Raw genomic sequence first — 19,676 nt, 5'->3', positions numbered from 1 at the left:
TGTCTCTCTCTGTCCCATGTGTGTGGACGAAGGTCGGAGTGCACTTCTTCCCAGGCTCGCTGCCTCAATTGCGGTGAAGCCCACCCTACCTTCTCCCACGCATGTGTATATTACAAACTTGAGGCAGCCGTCTACACCTTAAAACACCGGGAAAGTTTGTCTTTTCCTGAGGCGAGGCGCCAAGTTCGCCGCGTCCCCCCTTTCGCTGGCGTCTCCTTTGCTCGCGTGTTGCGGTCTTCCTCCTTGTCCTTCCCACCTTCTTCAGTCTCACAACCGTTTCCAAGCCTTAGACCCAGACATGCCCACTGCCTCCTCCTCTTCTGTTCCTTTACGTTCTGTCCCGAAGGGGTTTCCCCCCTGGTTCTCTGTCTTGGGGTTCCCCTTCTTTCTGCCCAGTCTTCGTGTTGTTTGCTCTCGTTCTTCCTTTCCTGTGAGACGCTTGAGTCTGCTGTACATTGAATATATTCTAGTACATTGTTGCTAGAACGCCTGTCTCTTTGTGTCAGAAGCGAAAGTCTGGCTTATCTCCTTCCTCCTCCCCAGCAGGTAAGAAGGCTTCGGTTTCTTCCTCACCCCCTACCTCTGACTCTCTTGCTCCATCATCTTCCGTTTTGGTGGTGGCGCCCCCTGTTCCTGCTATGGAGGTTTCTTTGGCCCCCCGCTTCCTTCTTGATTGTTGCCCTTGCTGAGGTGCGCTCCCCGGTTTTTGCCCCTCCTGATGCTGTCCTTGACACCTCAGTTATCCCCCCCTCCACCTCCTCCTCCCCCTCCTCCTCCTCCGGACCTTGCTCGTCTGCCTCTGGTCGGTCCTCCCGCTCCCTTCCCTCCATCCTTACTCAGTTTAACCATGCCCCCTAACCCTGACTTCGCTGACCCTGATCCTAATCCTGCGCTTCTTTAACGTGCTGTGTTTCTTTTTCACATTTGTTTCTTCATTATTCTCTGTTGCTGTCCTTTCTCCTCTTGTTGATGTGTATTCTTCAATGGAATATGCATGGTAATTACGCCATTATTTCCTTGATCTCCAACTTATGATTTCACTGGTTTCTGCCCCCAGGAGCCGATGCTTGGTGCTCGTCCTGGTCGCTTCCGTGGCTATTCCTTTCTCTCCCCCCCCCCCCCAGTTTTTGCTGGGGCCCGTTACTCTTCTGCTCTCTTGATTCGTTCTGATGTTCCCTTCGTCCCCCTACTTTTTCCGTCGCCTCTCCCATGTTCTGTTGCAAGTGTCTTTGTGCGGAAATGGTGTACGGTTTGTTCCATATATCTCCCCCCAAATGTCCCGCTTTCGCTTCCCGATCTTAAAAACTTACTGGACTCCTTGCTGGAACCTGTGCTCCTGCTGGGTGATTTAAGTTGTCGACATATGCATACGCTCTGGGGTGATGTTCTGCCAGACACCCTGGGTTGCCTTCTGGAACCGTTCATCCTCTCTTCTTTACTATCTCTTCTGAATTCTGGTGAGCCCACTCATTTGGACTCTCGGACTCGCACCCTTTCCTGTCTTGATCTTTCTCTCTGCTCGTCGCCTCTTTACTTGGATTTTACGTGGCAGGTTCTTGATGACCTCCATGGCAGTGACCATTTCCCCATCCTTGTTACCTTTTTCTCTTTTCACCCTCCCCTTTCCTTCTCTAGCTAGCAGTTTGCCAAGGTAGACTGGAATCTATTTACCCTCTGTGCTGCTCTCTCTGACCTCTCCAATCTGCCTCTCCCTCACGCCCTCCTCCTTTTTCATGACACCTTCTTCGACGCTGCCCTCCACTCTATTCCTTGCTCTTCCTCTTGTGGACCACAGAAGTGCATTCCCTGGTGGAATGTGGACTGTGCTCGAGCTGTCCGCTGGAAGCGTGCAGCCTGGAAGAGATACTGCCGCTGGCAGACGGTTGATTCTTTTCTTTTGTTTCGAAAGCGAGTGCGGTGGCCTGTAGAGTTATCCGTACAGCTAAGTGTAAGTGTTGGAAGTCTTATGTTTCCACCGTTACGTCCGAAACTCCTCTGCTGCAGATCTGGAAGCGTAACCATAAGATAGCGGATAAGTTCATTCCCGATGTCTAGCCAGTCCTTCACCTCCATGGTACTCTTATGGTGGATCCGCTGCAGGTCGTGACCGAACTGGGTTCCTACATTTCTTCTGTAAGCTCTTGTTTTCATCTTCTTCAATCTTTCCTTCATCGTAAACCTGTTATTGAATCTCGTCTTTTAGATTTCTGCACCCATCTCAGACTTCCCTATCACGATCTCTTCTCTCTCTCTGAACTTCAGTCTGTCCTGGCCCTCTGCGGTTCTACGGCGGCGAGCTCCAATGGCATTCATTATGAAGTGCTTCGCCATCTCCCTCTGTGCACGTCTCAGTATTTACTGAGTCTAGTATAATCGGGTCTAGGAGTCGTCGTCAGTCCCTGAGGACTGGCTCGATGTCGTTGTCCTCTTTGTTCGGAAACCAGGGTCCCTTGGGACATCCCCTAAGGATATCTGCCCTATTGCCCTCACGAGTTGTATCTGCAAACTCTTTGAACGTATGGTTAACATTTGTCTGATGTGGTTCTTGGAACACTATCACTACCTCTCCCCCTTCTCAATTTGGTTTTCGCAAGTGCCACAGCACAACAGATGTCCTGGTGAATTGGAGGTCTATATTCCTACTGCTTTTGCTGCGAAGACCACTATTGTTGCCGTCCCTTTTGACCTGGAAAAGGTTTACGACACCACTTGGCGATATCATATTCTGTCCCAACTTGTTCTGAGCACTACTCTTTCTGGTTGCCCTCAATGATCTTCTTTCCTCTCTTCCTTCTGGCGTCTTCTCCACTCTCTATGTCGACGATCTTACCCTTTGCTGTCGGGGTGAAGATTTGCCTCTTCTTCAATGGCGGCTTCAACTTGCGATTGATGCCATGTCGTCTTGCAACCCGCTCTCGCACAAGACAGCACATATATGACTTATTCCTTAAAGTCAATATTTTGCTTATGAATTAGTACATATGTGGTATATTACCAGCTATATTTTTTTCAAGGCCCAAACTCTTCCTCTCGTACCAATTTACGTCTCACAGTACCCCTCCATCGCCGTAGATAGCAGAATAGTCGTGATTGGTTCAATTATAATGAAAATTGTAGTTTTCAGGTCCCACATTAGTTGTGAAATTGACCTACTATCGTCCATGCTCGTAGAATATTACAGATCAGCTACATCCTGTTGAAGGCTCGTACTTTTGTTTTGAGAAATATTAGTTGTTCTTAGTAAATTATAATAAGCACTAAAATTTATTACATGAAATAAAAGTGCTTCACCAATCAACATTATATACAATAGTTTGTGCTTTAAAAATCTTTACAGAATGTATTGTAGGAACGTCAACAGAAAACGAAGTTACGTTCGAATGTCTCTGGGGTAAACTACTGCAAACAGGATAGTATAGTGTCTACTACCTACTGTTGGATGGGTATAGGGTCCACTACCACCTGTTAGGTGGGTAAGGGGGTCCGTACCACTTGTAGGATGGGTCTGGGCCCAACAACTGCCCACAGCATGAGTATGGTGTCCACTACCGCCTGCAGGATGGGTATGGGGTCCACTACTGCCCACTGCATGGGTTTGGGGACCACTATCATCTACAGGAGGAGTATGGGGTAGACTACTGCCCACTGGATTGGTATATGGTCCACTTCGCCCGAAGGATGTGCGTGGCGTCCACTATACCGCCCACTGGATGGGTATGGGGTCCACAATCACCCACAGGATGAAAATTGTGTTTACTACCACCCACAGCATGGGTATGGGATCCATTGCCGCCCACAGCATGAGAATAGGGTACAGTACCGTCCATGGAATGGGTATATGCTTAACTACCGCCGACAGGATGAGTATATTGTCAACTACCGCCCAAAGAATGGGTATAGGGGGAACTCATAGGACGCTTATGGGGTCCACTTTACTGCCCTCAGGGTGGGTAGTGGGTCCATTACCGCCCACAGGATGGGTATGGGGTCCATTACCCCCAAAAGATGGGTATGGGGTCCACTACCACCTACAAGATTGGTATTGGGTTCACCATCACCAACAAGATGGGTATGGGGTCCACTACCGCAATATAAACAATTGGAACAGACAAATATGGACTGGAGACGCAGATGTACTAGCTTAAAGCTTGAGAGTCCATTAACAATGCTGAAATATTGTAACAAAAAAAAAGACAATATAGTTGCTAATATTAATGTGAAAATAATTAAGTGAATACATTAATGATTAATTGATAATTAACAAAGTTATCAATTTATGAAACAGATTGACAAATTTTAAGTTCCAAGTTTATACAATATTGTGAAAATGAGAGTGTATGTAGTCTCCCATGAGTGGATCGCGTCTAAGTAACTGGGCTTCCACTCTTCAAACAGAATTGGTTGCCAGAATTGTTGCTCTTTGCACTCGAGCGCTTATATGAATCCAAAGTTGGCACGCTAATTCTAAGTGACTAAGTGCAGTGGAGGCTATACCCCTCCTTTGGGAGGAAGTGGACACCATACTTATCATGTGGGCTGCAGTGGGCACCATACCCATCCTGTGACGGTAATGGATCCTCTACCCACCCTGAGGGCGGTATAGTGAACCCCATACGCGTCATATGAGTGGTAGTTAACCCCATACCCATCCTGTGGGCGGTAGAAGACAATATACTCATCCTGTCGGCGGTAGGTAAGCATATACCCATTCCATGGACGGTACTGTACCCTATTCTCATGCTGTGGGCGGCAATGAAGGCCATACCCATGTTGTGGGCGGTAGTAGACACAATTTTCATCATGTGGGTGATTGTGGACCCCATACCCATCCAGTGGGCAGTACAGTGGACGTCACGCAACATACTTTGGGCGAAGTGGATCATATACCCATCCAGTGGGCAGTAGTCTACCCCATACCCCTCCTGTAGATGATAGTGGTCCCCAAACCCATGCAGTGGGCAGTAGTGGACCCCATACCCATCCTGCAGGCGGTAGTGGACACCATACTCATGCTGTGGGCAGTTGTTGGGCCCAGACCCATCCTACAAGTGGTATGGGCCCGTTACTCACCTAACAGGTGGTAGTGGACCCTATACCCATCCTACAGTAGGTAGTAGACACTATACTATCCTGTTTGCAGTAGTTTACCCCACAGACATTCCCACGTAACTTCGTTTTCTGTTGATGTTCCTACAATCCATTCTTTAAAGATTTTTAAAGCACAAACTATTGTATATAATCTTGATTGGTGAAGCACTTTTATTTTATGTAATAAATTATAATGGTTATTATAATTTACTAATCAAATCAAATCAAATCAAATCAAAACGAATGTTTATTTAGGTAAGGTACATACATACAAGAGATTTTACAAAGAGTGATGGATTTATAGATAGACCTAGTACATACAATGCCTAAAGCCACTATTACGCAAAGCGTTTCGGGCAGAAAAAACTTAAATGACTAAAGCTTAATACTAATTAAGCATAAAGACTAAAATGAAAACATGGAATGAAAACATAGCTGAAAAAGCAGCACAAATACAATTCTGTCGACAAACTGCGCTCTTTAAAAAAAACAGACATTGGTTGACAATAAAGGGGTAAGGTAGGTTACAGGGAATTTATTAGGTAGTACTTCGTTTTTATCTTAAACTGGTTGAGAGAGGTACAGTCTTTAACATGGTTGGGAAGGTCATTCCACAATCTGGGTCCCTTGATTTGTAGAGCATTTCTAGTTTGATTAAGTCGTACTCTAGGAATATCAAAACTGTATTTATTTCTGGTGTGGTGCTCATGGGTTCTGTTACAACCTTCTATGAAGCTTTTGAGGTCAGGATTGGCATTACAGTTTAGCGTTTTATATATGTATAATACACATGAGAGAATGTGCAGTGACTTAATGTCTAACATATTCAGAGATTTGAGTAGGGGTACCGAGTGATGTCTGGGGCCAGAGTTGGATATTGTCCTAATAGCAGCTTTGTGTTGAGTAATTAGAGGACGTAAATGATTTTGTGTAGTAGAGCTCCAAGCACAAATCCCAAAGTTGAGATATGGATAGATGAGGGAGTAATAGAGAGTCACCAGGGCAGGGCGTGGTACATAATATCTGATCTTAGAAAGAATGCCAACAGTTTATGAAACTTTTTTTGATATATTTAGAATGTGTCCCTGGAAATTCAGCTTGTGGTCAATGAGAATGCCAAGGAATTTGCCAATTTGCCTAAGAAACGCTAATATTTCTCTAAACAAAACTACGAGCCTTCAATAGGATGTAGCTGATCTGTAATATTCTACAAGAATGGACAATAGTAGGTCAATTTCACAAGCCGTGTGTGACCTGAAAATTACAATTTTCAATATAATTGAACCAATCACGACTATTCTGCTATCTACGGCGATGGACGGGTCCTGTGAGACGTAAATTGGTACACGAGGAAGAGTTTGGGCCTTGAAAAAAATATAACTGGGAATATACCACATATGTACTAATTCATAAGCAAAATATTGACATTAGGCAATAAGTCATATATGTGCTGTCTTGTGCGAGAGCGGGTTGTGTCTTGGGCCACCGATCATGACTTCAGGTTCTCTATGCCTAAGAATTATGCTATGATTTTTTCTCGGAAGCATATCGTTCCTCGTCCTCCTTTGTCACTTTATGATCACCCCCTTGTGTACAAGGATTCCGCTAGGCTTCTGGGGTTAATCTTTGACACTCGTTTTTCTTGGTCGCCCCATATCTCTTACCTCCGAGTTGAACGCTCTAAGGCCCCTACCCTTCTTCAGGTTTTGTCCCAAACTTCTTCGGGAGCGAATAGGCACACGCTCCTTGCTTTACGTTCCTCTCTCGTTTTGTCTAAACTCGATTATGGTTGCCCTGCTTACACATCTGCTTCTCCTGTTACTCTTCGCCGTCTTGATGCTTTGCACCCTACTGGGTTGCGCCTCAGCTCTGGTGCCTTTTGTTCGACTCCCGGCCTCAGCTTGTATGTTGACACTGGCTTTCTATCTCTCCAGGACTTCCATGATTGCTCCTGTCCTCGCTATCTTGCGCGGTCCTTGCAACATCCTTCCTCTCGCCTCTGCCGTGCTTTAACTCTTACCCCTCCTTTAGTTCTTGTTCCTTTTCACATCCTCCCTCTTTCTGTTCTGTTATCTCGCTTACAGAATTCTTTTTCAGTTCGTCTTTCTAATATTTCTCCTCGTATTGTTCCTTCCTTGCCCCCGTGAAGAGTCCCCCCTTCCGAAGTTTTGTTCATCCTTGACCCTCATCACTAAAGCTTTTACCCTTCCGACGGTTTGATGGGTCTAAGTCTGCGGACGGTGTAGGCTACTCTGTTGTTTTTCCTGACCGCACTTATATGTGTCGCCTACCTCCGGAGACTAGCATCTTTACAGCAGAACTTTATGCTATTCTTTTCTCCTGGTACGAGAAAGAAAAAGAACATACACGGAAATGTTCTTACTTACTCTCAGAGCACAGTAACGGTATGAACTAAACCACACAGTTACATTGAACACAAGTTAGTATATATTACAATAACAATAATGTCAAAAATGTGCAAAAAGTGTAATATACACACACTCAGGTCAATCTACAGTAATCACACAGATATACTGAACTTGCCTCACCTACGTGCTTCCTGGATCTGTGTAACTTTCCCATTGTGGGTGGAACCCTGAGAACGACATGGCATAAGGCCGACTTGAATCAGCACAAGGAATACGCACTTCTGATAATGAAACAGTAATTAATTAAGGAGTTCTGACATTGATAAACTGGCTTACATTTATTACTGGCTTACTCTTTCATACTCAGTAAAACTCTGCCATTGATTGAAGATCAAGCACCAACACAGATAGCACGTGGTAGATTTTCTTTCACAAGAACATGTGTGGGGGTGGAGTAGCGTAGTTCACAGGGCGCTGGGGAGTCCGACGTAGAGTAGGCTCGGAGTCACAGAGCCGAGACGCTCTCACGGGATGGCACGAGGAGAGAGGCAGGCTACACAGCAGATGTGGACAAGCGCTGTGGAAAGGAAAATAATCAAAGTCACAACAGTTCGTAAATTTAAGTTATTCACTCGGATTCTGACTTAGATCATAGTGAATTTTTTCTTAAATTCCTACCAACAGTTTACTGAGTGATATGTTGACGGATCGCTCAAGATTAACAAGATGATCACAGAATAGTAACTACAGTTTAATTGCTCTGCAGGTGAACACGTCTGGAGTCTCTTCTATGTATCACTAATCTCATTTAATATAAAAATGCGCGCCGTTGCGGTACCGGATTCTGACAAACGGATTCAAATAGACTTGATTGATATATACTGTTCTTAATGAACTCACTTTCAGACAGGAATTTCCGTAACTTTGGCCGAAGTTACGGTGTACGCGCCTTCACAGATCAAAAACAAGATCAAAAGTTCAGAACTAGGTGAGTATTCTCAGATTGACGCTCAAGGGCAGGAAGACAGCTGGCGGCCTCTCCGAAACTCTTCCTATTGTTCTTCAAGGTAACCAATCATCGAACTGCATCATGGTGGCCCACAGGGCCGCTTCCAATAAGCTCTTGACCCTCAGTCACATGACTCTTGTGTCTTCACTGCCAACCGGCGTATTGTTTACAAGAGCGAGGGACACCGTTAAGGATCCTGGATCCTAAATCCAAGTCCCTCTTGCTCCTTGGATTTTGTCTTCAATGAACTTAAGCTTAAAACTATGCTAATGCTGTAATTCTTTTCCATAGCAAGGCTACGGTGGCCACCATAACTTTAATGAACAGCTGAGGGTGTCTGTTTTCCATAGACACCACACAAGAATTGTCTGGCTCCCATATTAAGAAAACTAGAATGCGTGCACACTTGTGCAGCCTTCTGCACCCTCTGCAAGCAAAATGGCAGTCTGCCTTCTTCATCAACCATGTGTATGCTAGCTGGAATTCCATTCCCTCACAGACACTGTTATGATACATAGACACTGTTTATGATACAGAGGCACTGTTTATGATTCAGAGACACTGTTTATTGTACAGAGGCATTGCTTATGATACAGAGACACTGTTTATGATAAAGAGACACTGTTTATGATAAAGAGACACTCTTTATGATACAGACACTGTTTATTATTCAGAAACACTGTTTATGGGGGACAGAGACACTGCTTATGATACAGAGACATTGTTAATGATACAGAGACATTGTTAATGATACAGAGACATTGTTAATGATACTTCCTTACATTAATCTCACAAATACACAAGTGTGGATTTTTTATCCTATGTTATTATGTCTGTGAGAAAACATTACCATTACTAATTCCTATTGTTAATATTATTATTGAGAAAGTTGTTTGCAGTATTACTACAACAACTGTTATTATGTTTAACAGACTTGTTCATCACCCGACATTAAGAGTGGCCGGAGAAGCGTACCCAGGTCAGACGGAGGAGCTGCTCGACGACCCGGAGGCGCCCGACGGCAAGAGGCTGGTCTTCAGGGGACCAGTTGCCAGTGTCCTCGACTACCTTGCTCAGGCCATGAACTTCTCGTACGCCTTGTTTGTTTTTTGTAATTGGAAGCCATTTAATAGAACAATAGAACTTTAACAGGAAATTACGCATGCATGTTCTTAACTTCAAAGTCATATTTCCACTGTCAAGCACAACAATTAGCATTAAATCTACAGCAGGTGCAGTTTCTATTATGTACTAAGCACATTTTGCAGAGGTCTTGAAAATAAACTACATTATTGAATACAGTTTATTCGATCAGCTTAATGTGGTATAGTTTAGAGCCAGAGGTAAAGTTACTGAAAGCATTTTACTCGAAATGCCTTAAAAAGTTATTTACAAATAATTTGTCCCTAACCCTCAACTTACTTATTTAATTGTTATATTTATAAAAATACTTATTTAATTCTTTTCAATGATATTAATCGCAGATTCACATCAGATTAGGTTTAACTAGTTCTAAGGCAATTTAATCCTAATTAAGGTTTAAAGAGATCCTCTTAGTTTCTATAAGATTCCATATCGTATTTTCTTAATAATATACGATACTTTTCTATGTATTGGCAAGTGTGTTAGGACTTTCATAATACAAGTACATACTCTGAACACAGGTGCATATCATGAGCACATGTGCATATTCTGAACAGAAGTGCACGTCTCGAACATTGATGCATATCTAGAACACAGAAATATCATGAACTCATTTGAATAGCTTGAACGTCGGTACATAAAAGTGAACACTGGTGCATATCTTGAACACAGATGTATTTCTCGAACATAGGTGCATTTCATAAAAACATACGTATCTTGAACACGGGTGCATATCCTCAGCACACGACATATTTAACATGTGTAGATTTTAATCACTAGTGAATATCCTGAACGCATGCACACATCTTTTACATGATTTTATATCATAAACGCTGGCGCATATCTTGAACTCTAAATCAATATTGAAAAAAGATGCATATATTGAACACCAGTGCATATCTTAAACACTAGTCATGTCTTGAACACCGAGTGCACCTGAACTCAGGTGCACTCCCTGAAGATAGGTTCATATCTTGAACACAGGAATACATTTTCATCACTGGGCCTTATGATCTTATGGCCTTACGACATGGCAAAAATTCTTTTACCATGTCCTGGCCTAGTCGACTAAGGCAGGGAATCATCCCGGGCCTAAGTTCGAACCCTGATCACTGCCCTTATGGATTTGTTCATTTTATGCATCACGCTATTGTGATTTGTGTGTGTAATGAAGTAAGGGCGAAGAGGTAGAACAGCTTGTTGGCAGTGCATGAAGGAATTGTGCAAAACCCTGGTTTTTGTCTCGGAGAGGCTGCAGGATCCGTGTGAAGTCAATGGAATTCCCGGTTGCAATTATTTTACCATGTGGCCTAATCGACTAGGGAAAGCAGCGTCTAGGATCATCCCGGGCATAAGTTCGAACCCTCATTACGGCCCTTGTGGATTTGCTCATTTGAAGCATCACGCTATTGTGATTTCTGTGTGTACTGGGCCTTACTCTGAACACCGGGTAATATTTAGTATACAGGTGCATATCTTGAACACGTTTGTGTATACTGAACACAGATTCAAATACTGAATGTAAGTGTTTAGGTTGAACACCAGTGCATATTTCAATTCCCGAAGGGGAAGACAAAGAGCCTGAATTTAAGTTTATTGTGTTGCATTTAGATGAACTGATGACCGTACAAGGAATGGAACCTGCAATAGATGCATAATTCTCAGTTACTTATAAATTGCTTAATGAACAGAGGAATGAGGTGAAATGTTACGTGCCCACCCGTATATGTCCTGCCCTGGGATGCAACTATGAATCCTCGAATGTGAACACAAACCCGTATATTGAATACAAACTCATATCATGAACACAAAAGCCCATCTTTAACACAAGTACATATCTCAATCACATGTGCATATCTTGACCACCAATACATATCTTGAAAACGTGTGTATATCTTCTACACGGGTGCAAATGATGAACACAGGGGCACACCTTGAACTCATACCTTCAACACAGCTTCATATCTTGAAAACTGGTATGACTCCTGAAAACTCAAGTTTGTCTTAAACACCGTTTCAGATCCGTGATACAGTCGCAAATCTTGAACACATGAGCATAAGTTGAGCACTGGAGCACATCTTGAAAACACGTGCATATACTGATCACATTAGCATATATTAAACATATATCAATATCCTAAATACTTGTGTATATTTTCATAATACATAAATACCTTGAGCATAGGAACATATCTTATATATGACACATATCGTATGTGTATTCCTCTAGCGGAAATGCGTATTTTAAATGCAGATGCACATCTTGAAGACATCTGCATATCATGAAAACACGGGTGTTTCTTAATTATATGGGCCATGCTAATTGCAGGTGTTGACCATGCTTGAACACAAATGCATTTATTGAGTACAGTGGCACGTATTGAACATGAGAGCTATCATGAGTACAGGTGCAGGTTTATAATACAGAGGCAAAACTTGAAAATAAGCAGCACTGTTACGACCTCACTTAGCCAATAACCAGGTTCTTTCCATCCAAATTTCCTATGGGGCTTTAGTGCCTCTTCTTGATTGTTGATTGTTGCCGCCGGAGGCGGCTAGTTTATTGTGCACCCCATACTCATCCTGTGAGCGGTAGCGCAAAAAACATTACAAAGGGCACAAAGGTCTTTATCAGACCTCATCTTAGATTATTACATAAACAATTTCATCTATCATTCACACCTTATAGTTACAATGTCAGCTAGTTGCAGAGAAAGTGCTGTTTCAAGAGCAGTATATTTACAGTAAGTCATTATACATTAATGGTAGGTCTTATCGTTAATACATAATAGTTTGCCCAATGGAGATATTACAGAGTCATAGGGGAGCTTCTGTTTATTATTAGTCTTCACAATACACTACTTGTTTCTTAATCTCATATGACGTTTATCTACTGGAAGCGAAATATGAATACAGTGCAAGGATTTCAGGTAATTTATCCATGGTAATAAGATAGGTTGCCATATCACACAGAGTGAGCTTAGATTTATCTCTAAATGGCTCAATTTTACTACAATCCAAGATATAGTGTTCGAGTGTGTGTCCCTGTCTTCGTTCACACACTTTACACTTTACTTCATCTAGATCCCTAATACAAGCCGAACTACCAGAAATACTTGTAGCCAAGTTTTATACGAGCTGTGACAACATCTGTTAGTCTACTGACTTTGTTACTTGCCCCATACACATGTTTTACTTCACACATTCCATTGTGATGAACAATGGACCTGCTAGTTCCAGTTTGCACTGTTCTACTTTCTTCAAATTCGCCCAGGAGTTCTCGTCTAATTACGAGATCCATCCCCGCGTCATATGTAAATTATTAAAACGGGCAGTAAAACTGAATCCAACGAAAATGGGGGTAAACAACACTAAACAAAACCATTACAACGTGTATTTCATAACTATATACACTTATTACATATGTCCAACACATATCACAGCAGGTGTCACTTTCACACAGGAAATTACATAAGAACTTCTGCAACCTTCTATTCTGGCGAGTCCACTTCTATCATACCTGAGATCTCTGTTGCTCCTCAGGCACGTGAGTCAACTTGGCAGGTAAATTCAGCAGAATCTCTGAATTCGATGCTACTTGCTTACCAACGTTCTTCATCACCTCTTGGTTTTGGTCTCTTGAGACTATCATCGTCACTGAGCGAATGACCCGTCCTTAGAACAGCTTCATCATGTTCACATGTACTAACATCTGCTTCTGTTTCCTGTCTTCAGTGCTAAGGATATAGTTAGTAGCATTAACTTTCTTGAGAACAGGGTAAGGACCAATAAATTTGGAATTCATGGTTCCTGTTAACGTTGGAGAATATACCAGCACTACCTGTACTTCCCTGGGTGTCGCTTTTCTGTCGTATCTCTTCTTGGCAGTTCCCTGAGAATGTAACACATTCACTTTGGCTAGGCCCCCATGCTGCAAACAACCTGCCCTTGTTCGTAGATAACCAGTCCAGTGCATCTTTGTTGCTCTCTTTGTCTACCCACTGGTACTTAACGTCCAATGATCCTCGCACCGTGTGACAATACACCATCTGGAATGGAGACAGGCCCCGAGACTCATTAAGTATGGATCGTATGGTAAAGAAGATGTATATAAAGAAGATACAGACGAAACATCTGTCTAGGCGATGAAAAACTTTCGCAATCCTGCAATGTCCAGAAAATAATCATCATGAGCTGTCTCCAACAACTTGGTCATGAACAGTGAGGGCACGACTACCTGCTTACCTACCTGTGGAGTCTGGGGTGCACTTTGTCGATACCTCCGGCACAGTACCTTAACCTGCCAGAAGTTGTTGTTGTTGTTGTTGGCGAGTTAGGGGCGATGACGATCGTGGGATCGGATGCGCCCCGGTGTACCCGTGAAGGGTGAATCGCGAAGCCAGGAAAGGCGAAACGCCAAGCCAAAAACGCGAAACGAGTGACACCAAGCACTAGAAACTAATATGCCACACGGCAAAGAAATGCACAAAGGCAGAGGCAGAAGCACATAATATAACAGGGCAAACAAACAGCCAGAGGGGCACACAACATGTCATAGAACAAATACAGAAGAAAATCAGAGCAGGTTCCGCCCGGGAACCTGGCCCGTGGGAACCGTACATTAAACGTCTCCCAGAACACCCATTGTAAAGGGTCCCGTCCAGCCACCGGGGACGCCAAAACATCCGGAACCAGGACAACAAACACCTGCAAACAGGGGACCCAGATGGTAGTATTCATGAAGCGAGAAGTCGCTACTCGCCCCCACAGGAAGGGAACTTGCCCACCATGAAAGTACTCTGGTCCGTCAGACAGCAGTAACTCGGCAATCTCTGACCAGTGACCCGGCGGCATCACAGACGCCGGCAACACGTTTCCCCAGGGTCCCAACGAGCACCCGCACCACAGGGGGTACCCGCAGCCCCAGGCACACCATCAGACGACAGCAGGGAACCCGGACGGCGCGCATCCTTCCGTAACGTCACCACCAGGCCACGCCCAGCAAAAGAGACCACACCATCCCTGGCAGCGGAAGCCACCACCCCCTACTGCGGAGAGTCCCCCGGCGGAGAAAAAACCGAAGGCACGTCCGAGACACAGGCACCAGCACCAGCAGGCACATGGACCTCCGCCACCACGAACTGCAGAGACATCGACATACCCGTATCCACACCGTCAATACCCAAAGACCCACAGTCACTGAAGTCACCAACGTCGGCCCAGGCAGAAGATGAACGCCGGGAACGTTTGGGCACCAGCCGGATATCATCACAGCCTGTAAGTGACCCAGAAACACGGGTACCACGAGCCGGATGAACCGACGCCCGACACAGAATGGCAGCAGCCTCTACTACTGGGGGAACCGGGCCACACACAGCAGGAGGCTCCGCAGCCACCTCAGCACCCAGCACATCCGGGACCCGAGTCACGGACACAGGGCCAGGCGCAGCATCAGAAGACGAGGGAGAAGACAGCGACATCACACAGGGAGCTCTAGGAAACGCACGGGAGCAGCCGGGACATCGACAGGATCAGGCAGACCAACTGACGGTACCGTAATACCCGGAGGAGGGTCGCAACAACCGGAGGAACGTCAGGCGTCGCTGGGGGAGCTGCAGCAGCAAACGGGACGCGCACCTCCTCATCATCATCACCAGAGACTGCCTCCAGTGGGAGTGGTGGTAAATCCTCTACTCTGAAGTTGACAGGAGCAGCTGGGGCCTCAGAGCACCCGACAGCCTGATGCCCCAACAGGCCACACCGGAAACAGGTACGAGGTTGCCGGGCATAATACACCCGGACGTAGTATCCCATAAGCCGGACAGAAAAAGGTATATCCGACCGCAGGCGCATCCCCAACGTGCGAATGTTCGTTCGCCTCCAAGCATACCACCCCGAGGAGAGCGTGTTCACCCGCACGCTGACAACAGTACCAAAGCCCCCGAAGTAACGCTGGAGGTCATCAGGGAACTCCAGGGGCGCACCATGGACACTGACATAAGTCAGGGCACCACTGCGGTCCGAAATCGCCACAGAGCCGGCAACGGCAACGTACGCCCCTCGTACCGACAGAGGAAGTCCCGGTACTCCTCCTCCCTCACGAACTTAATAACAACCCGGTGGGCCGTAACGAGCTCCACACCGTAAATAGCCTTCACCAGGATACGAAGCATGTTACACATCACCATCTCGATGGTCGTATAACCAGCCTGACCGGTGAACTCCAGGCCCACGGAATTCACACGCACAACAGGAGGAAGATGGCCCCTCATGTCAGAACCGCCACGTCAACACGCAGCCAGGCAGGCAACAAAACCGGGAGGGTAGAGATGCCCACACCACCTGGCGACCAAAACGGCAAACAACCCCAACAGCCACGGAGGGTCGGTAAACGTCCTCACTCCACGGCTGCTAGTAGGCGACTCCAACCTGCCAGAAGTACTGGTCACCTGCCTTCAAACCGACTGTGTTGTGTTTGCGAGTGCCTCACTTGGGGGCTCTTTTCTTGCTCTGCAATCAAAGTGGGTCTTGTCCAGTGCCTCGGTTCTGGAATACAGACTAGAGAGTTCGATGGAGAACCGTCGACAACTTGTGGGGTAGGTGTAGGGGTTAAAGAGAACATCTAATATCAATTGAGTCTTTACCTGTGATCTGGTTGTGAATGCTACAACGGGCCTTATCACATCTTCTGCAGGATCTGCAACCACTATAGGATGAGTTACTTTCCAAACCCAAAGTCAAGTCATTAGCCACCATTACTTCTTTCCCTTCAATAGGTCTACTACTTCCAATGTACACTTGCCACTGAAATATGGTGATTCCAAGTGAACCCTCTACTAAGGGGGCAATGTACAGAGTGGAGTGAAACCCATCTAAACCGACACTTTAGTTTCCTTCAAAATGCACTTCCTAGGATAATGAGTTCTTCAAAATCAGAGACTGGGCTACACCACTATCTCTGAGAATTACCACTGACCTAATATACTGGCCAGTCAAGTCATCCCCTTTCGAAGTGTATGTGGCAAACAAACCTGGTTTCTATCTCATATCTGTCCACAGGGAGCGGGTTTACACTGGCGGCGTCACACAACTCACCAGCATAACCTCCCTATGTGGGGTTATTACCTGCCCTGCCTTTACACTTAACAGACACGTGTCTGTTCTTCCGGCATGTCCAACACACTATGTCTCTCCTTATATGTCTTGGACTACCTGGTATTGTCTTCACTGCACCACGTGGGACAGTTCTCTCTTCCTGCTTATACTTGGTAAAATAAACTTGGTTTTGTATAGGTCTTTGAAGCATATCTTGTAGAGGGCCTATGGGTTAAAATGTATTCTTCAGCCATGGTGGCCGCAACACCCAAAGTCTCTACTTGTGGTTACGCCAAATACGTTTTCAGATCTCCTGATAGTCACTCTTCGAAATCTTCCAACATGATAAGTTGTTCCAGCTGTTCCTTAGTCTCAACCTTCCGAGACGCGCATCATTCGTAACATAACCGCTTAATGCAAACGAACTCCATAATGGTGTACTCTGCTGTTTTCTTATTGTTACGAACCTTGTTGGGATCGAACTGTCGACAACCCAACACATTTAAAATAGATTTGTTCCGAGTGTTTATCTCATGCTTCGTTGTAATATAACGGTACATCAATTTGATCAGGTGTCACCCTCAGCCGGACCTATTGTCAGGTGCGACACACTTTGTGCTGAGGTCTGACAAAGGACAAGAAAATAAGTTTGTCTAAAAACTTCATCATGGATATATTCAGATATATCTCGATCCACAATATATTACATGTATATATATTAAGGCATTGTACACAAGTACAGTTAGTTTATATATATATATATATATATAAATATATATGAGATATATAGAAAGAGACTGCGACCATGAAATGGTCGTCTCTTGTCCGATTGTTCTTCCCACTTATAGATCATCCACTTTTCCGTAATTAGGACCACTATTCGGAATCAGTGTGTTACCTCAACTCCGACCTCTAACTATCAAAGGCGGTGACTTCCACGACCTCAGAGACGTCTACCATGCCGCTAGGTCCTCACGTCCGTTTCCTTTGGTGAGGGTGGAGCATACTGGAACAGTTGGGTCAGTTGGTCAAACATCCGAAAGCGACGACAGCATGTTGACTGAATGGAGGGGAGCAGATGTCTGTTTCTCCACATGCTCCGGCCAGCACACGTTACCTCGCCCGGTGGTTCTGATTGGCTAACAGAAATTCTCGCCACCGGACGAGCCATACCGTGCTGACCGTTAACGACCTCCATGGTCGTTAACCTCGTTCTTCCTGTAATAATGAACGTATTACTAATAAATAACTGTGCCTTTATGCGACGAAATAACACGATACGATATATCGTAACAACCTTCTGCCTATATGCTTCAGGCACCAACTTGTTAGCCTTCATCACCACCTTCTCGACAGCGTCATAGTCACTCGAGTCACTAACAGACAGTGTGGAGTATGCTACTTTCATGTATTCCGTGGGGTTCCAAGAGGTTGTCATAGCCAGGTGGTGGTAATGGGGGACGAGCTCCCATGACCTATAAAATGCTCCTATATGGCATGCGCCTCCAATAGCCCCTGACAACCAAGTCCAATTCCTGGCCTGCACGGGTGGCTTAGTCCTATAGTCCGGCGGAACTGCTTTTACCGACAGGAGAAGGGGCGAGGGCGTGCTTCTGGCGCCTTAAAACCAGCTTTTCCGGGTAGATGGGACGCGATAGCCTGGGAAGGCAGCCCATCTAGGGGAAGGTAAACCCTTATTTTAAACCTCCGCTGCCTTGCGGCCATACCCCTTTTTTGGGAAAGGCTTCAGGAGTCAACCTCGAGGAAAAATCCGGAGTTGGAGCCCCGAAGGCAGTTCGTTGTTGACGTCGACCTCGTTCTGGCAGCTCCTGCGACGTTGCTGGAATCATGTGTATTGGCATTTGCCTTTCTATTGGATAATTTCAGCAACGTTGAGAAGGGGGACCTGCTGCATGGGTAACAGATTCTCCTCCATATCTACCTACCCAGGCTTTGGGTAGGTAGATATTTCAGGGCGCAACTCCATAGTCTTTAGACTGAAGGATGCCTACTACTATGCTACTTGGGCTTTCCCAGTTAGTACTGATATAATCATAATAGCCCAATTGTCCCTTGGCCAGTCTAATGAGGCAGCTACTTTCTCGATGGCAGCAAAGAACTTGGACACCTCCTTCTCAATTAATTTAGGAACCATTTTTATATTCTGCACTGGGTCAAAACCACTGCATTCCCTTCTACCACCTAATCTTAGCTCTTCCAATTTGTGGGCCTTTCTTTCTTCCTTTATACTCTCTCCTTCCTTCTATTTTCCATTATTTCTCTATTTCTTCTCTTTCTCTCCTTCCTTCTATTTTCCATTGTTTCTCTATTTCTTCTCTTTCTCTCCTTCCTTCTATTTTCCATTGTTTCTCTATTTCTTCTCTTTTTCTCTTCTTTTCTCTCCTTTCTTCTTTTTCCAACCTTTTCAATTCGATTTCACGATTTATTTATAATTATCGCAGTCTTACTGTCAACAGGCTCATGTTTAGTTCACCTGGGTCACTCTCACTATCACTTTCTTGGTCTACTTTGTAAGTTGTAGTCATAACACTCGTTACTTTGCTACGGACTATACTTTCCTGTTTGTCACCAGATTTCAAATGACTATAAACTTTCGACAGGACCTCGACTCGCGAATCATTTTCTTTAATTTTTAATCCTTCGCTTATCAACACTAACTCGGATTTCTCTAAACATTTCTATTTAGAAGGGCATTTCTCTTGGTTTAAGAACTCCTGACTATCGTCCAGTGTATCAATTAAAGTTTTATCTTCCATCGCTCACTCCCTTAACACTGCACTTAAACACAAAAGGAATTTGTATAAGAGTGTTGCATTAATGACTTGCTCGATCCCGTCTAACTTAACCGAGAAGAAGTCGGATCCCGTTGGGAATGTCAATTATGTTTCGGCCTCACTTAGCTATTAACTGGGTTCTTTCCATTCAATGCCTCTTTCCATGCCTCTACTTAC

The 19,676-nt window shown here is 44.9% G+C and overlaps 1 pseudogene; it reads left to right on the top strand.

Annotated features, from left to right (window-relative positions):
- LOC123766619 (glutamate receptor ionotropic, kainate glr-3-like) overlaps window positions 1-19,676 on the top strand; it is a 322,176-nt pseudogene that overhangs the window by 150,019 nt on the left and 152,481 nt on the right.

Source organism: Procambarus clarkii, chromosome 62 (assembly GCF_040958095.1).
Source record: "Procambarus clarkii isolate CNS0578487 chromosome 62, FALCON_Pclarkii_2.0, whole genome shotgun sequence".
In the NCBI taxonomy this organism is placed as follows: Eukaryota; Metazoa; Arthropoda; class Malacostraca; order Decapoda; family Cambaridae; genus Procambarus; species Procambarus clarkii.
This window is presented reverse-complemented; position numbering and strand designations above follow the sequence as displayed.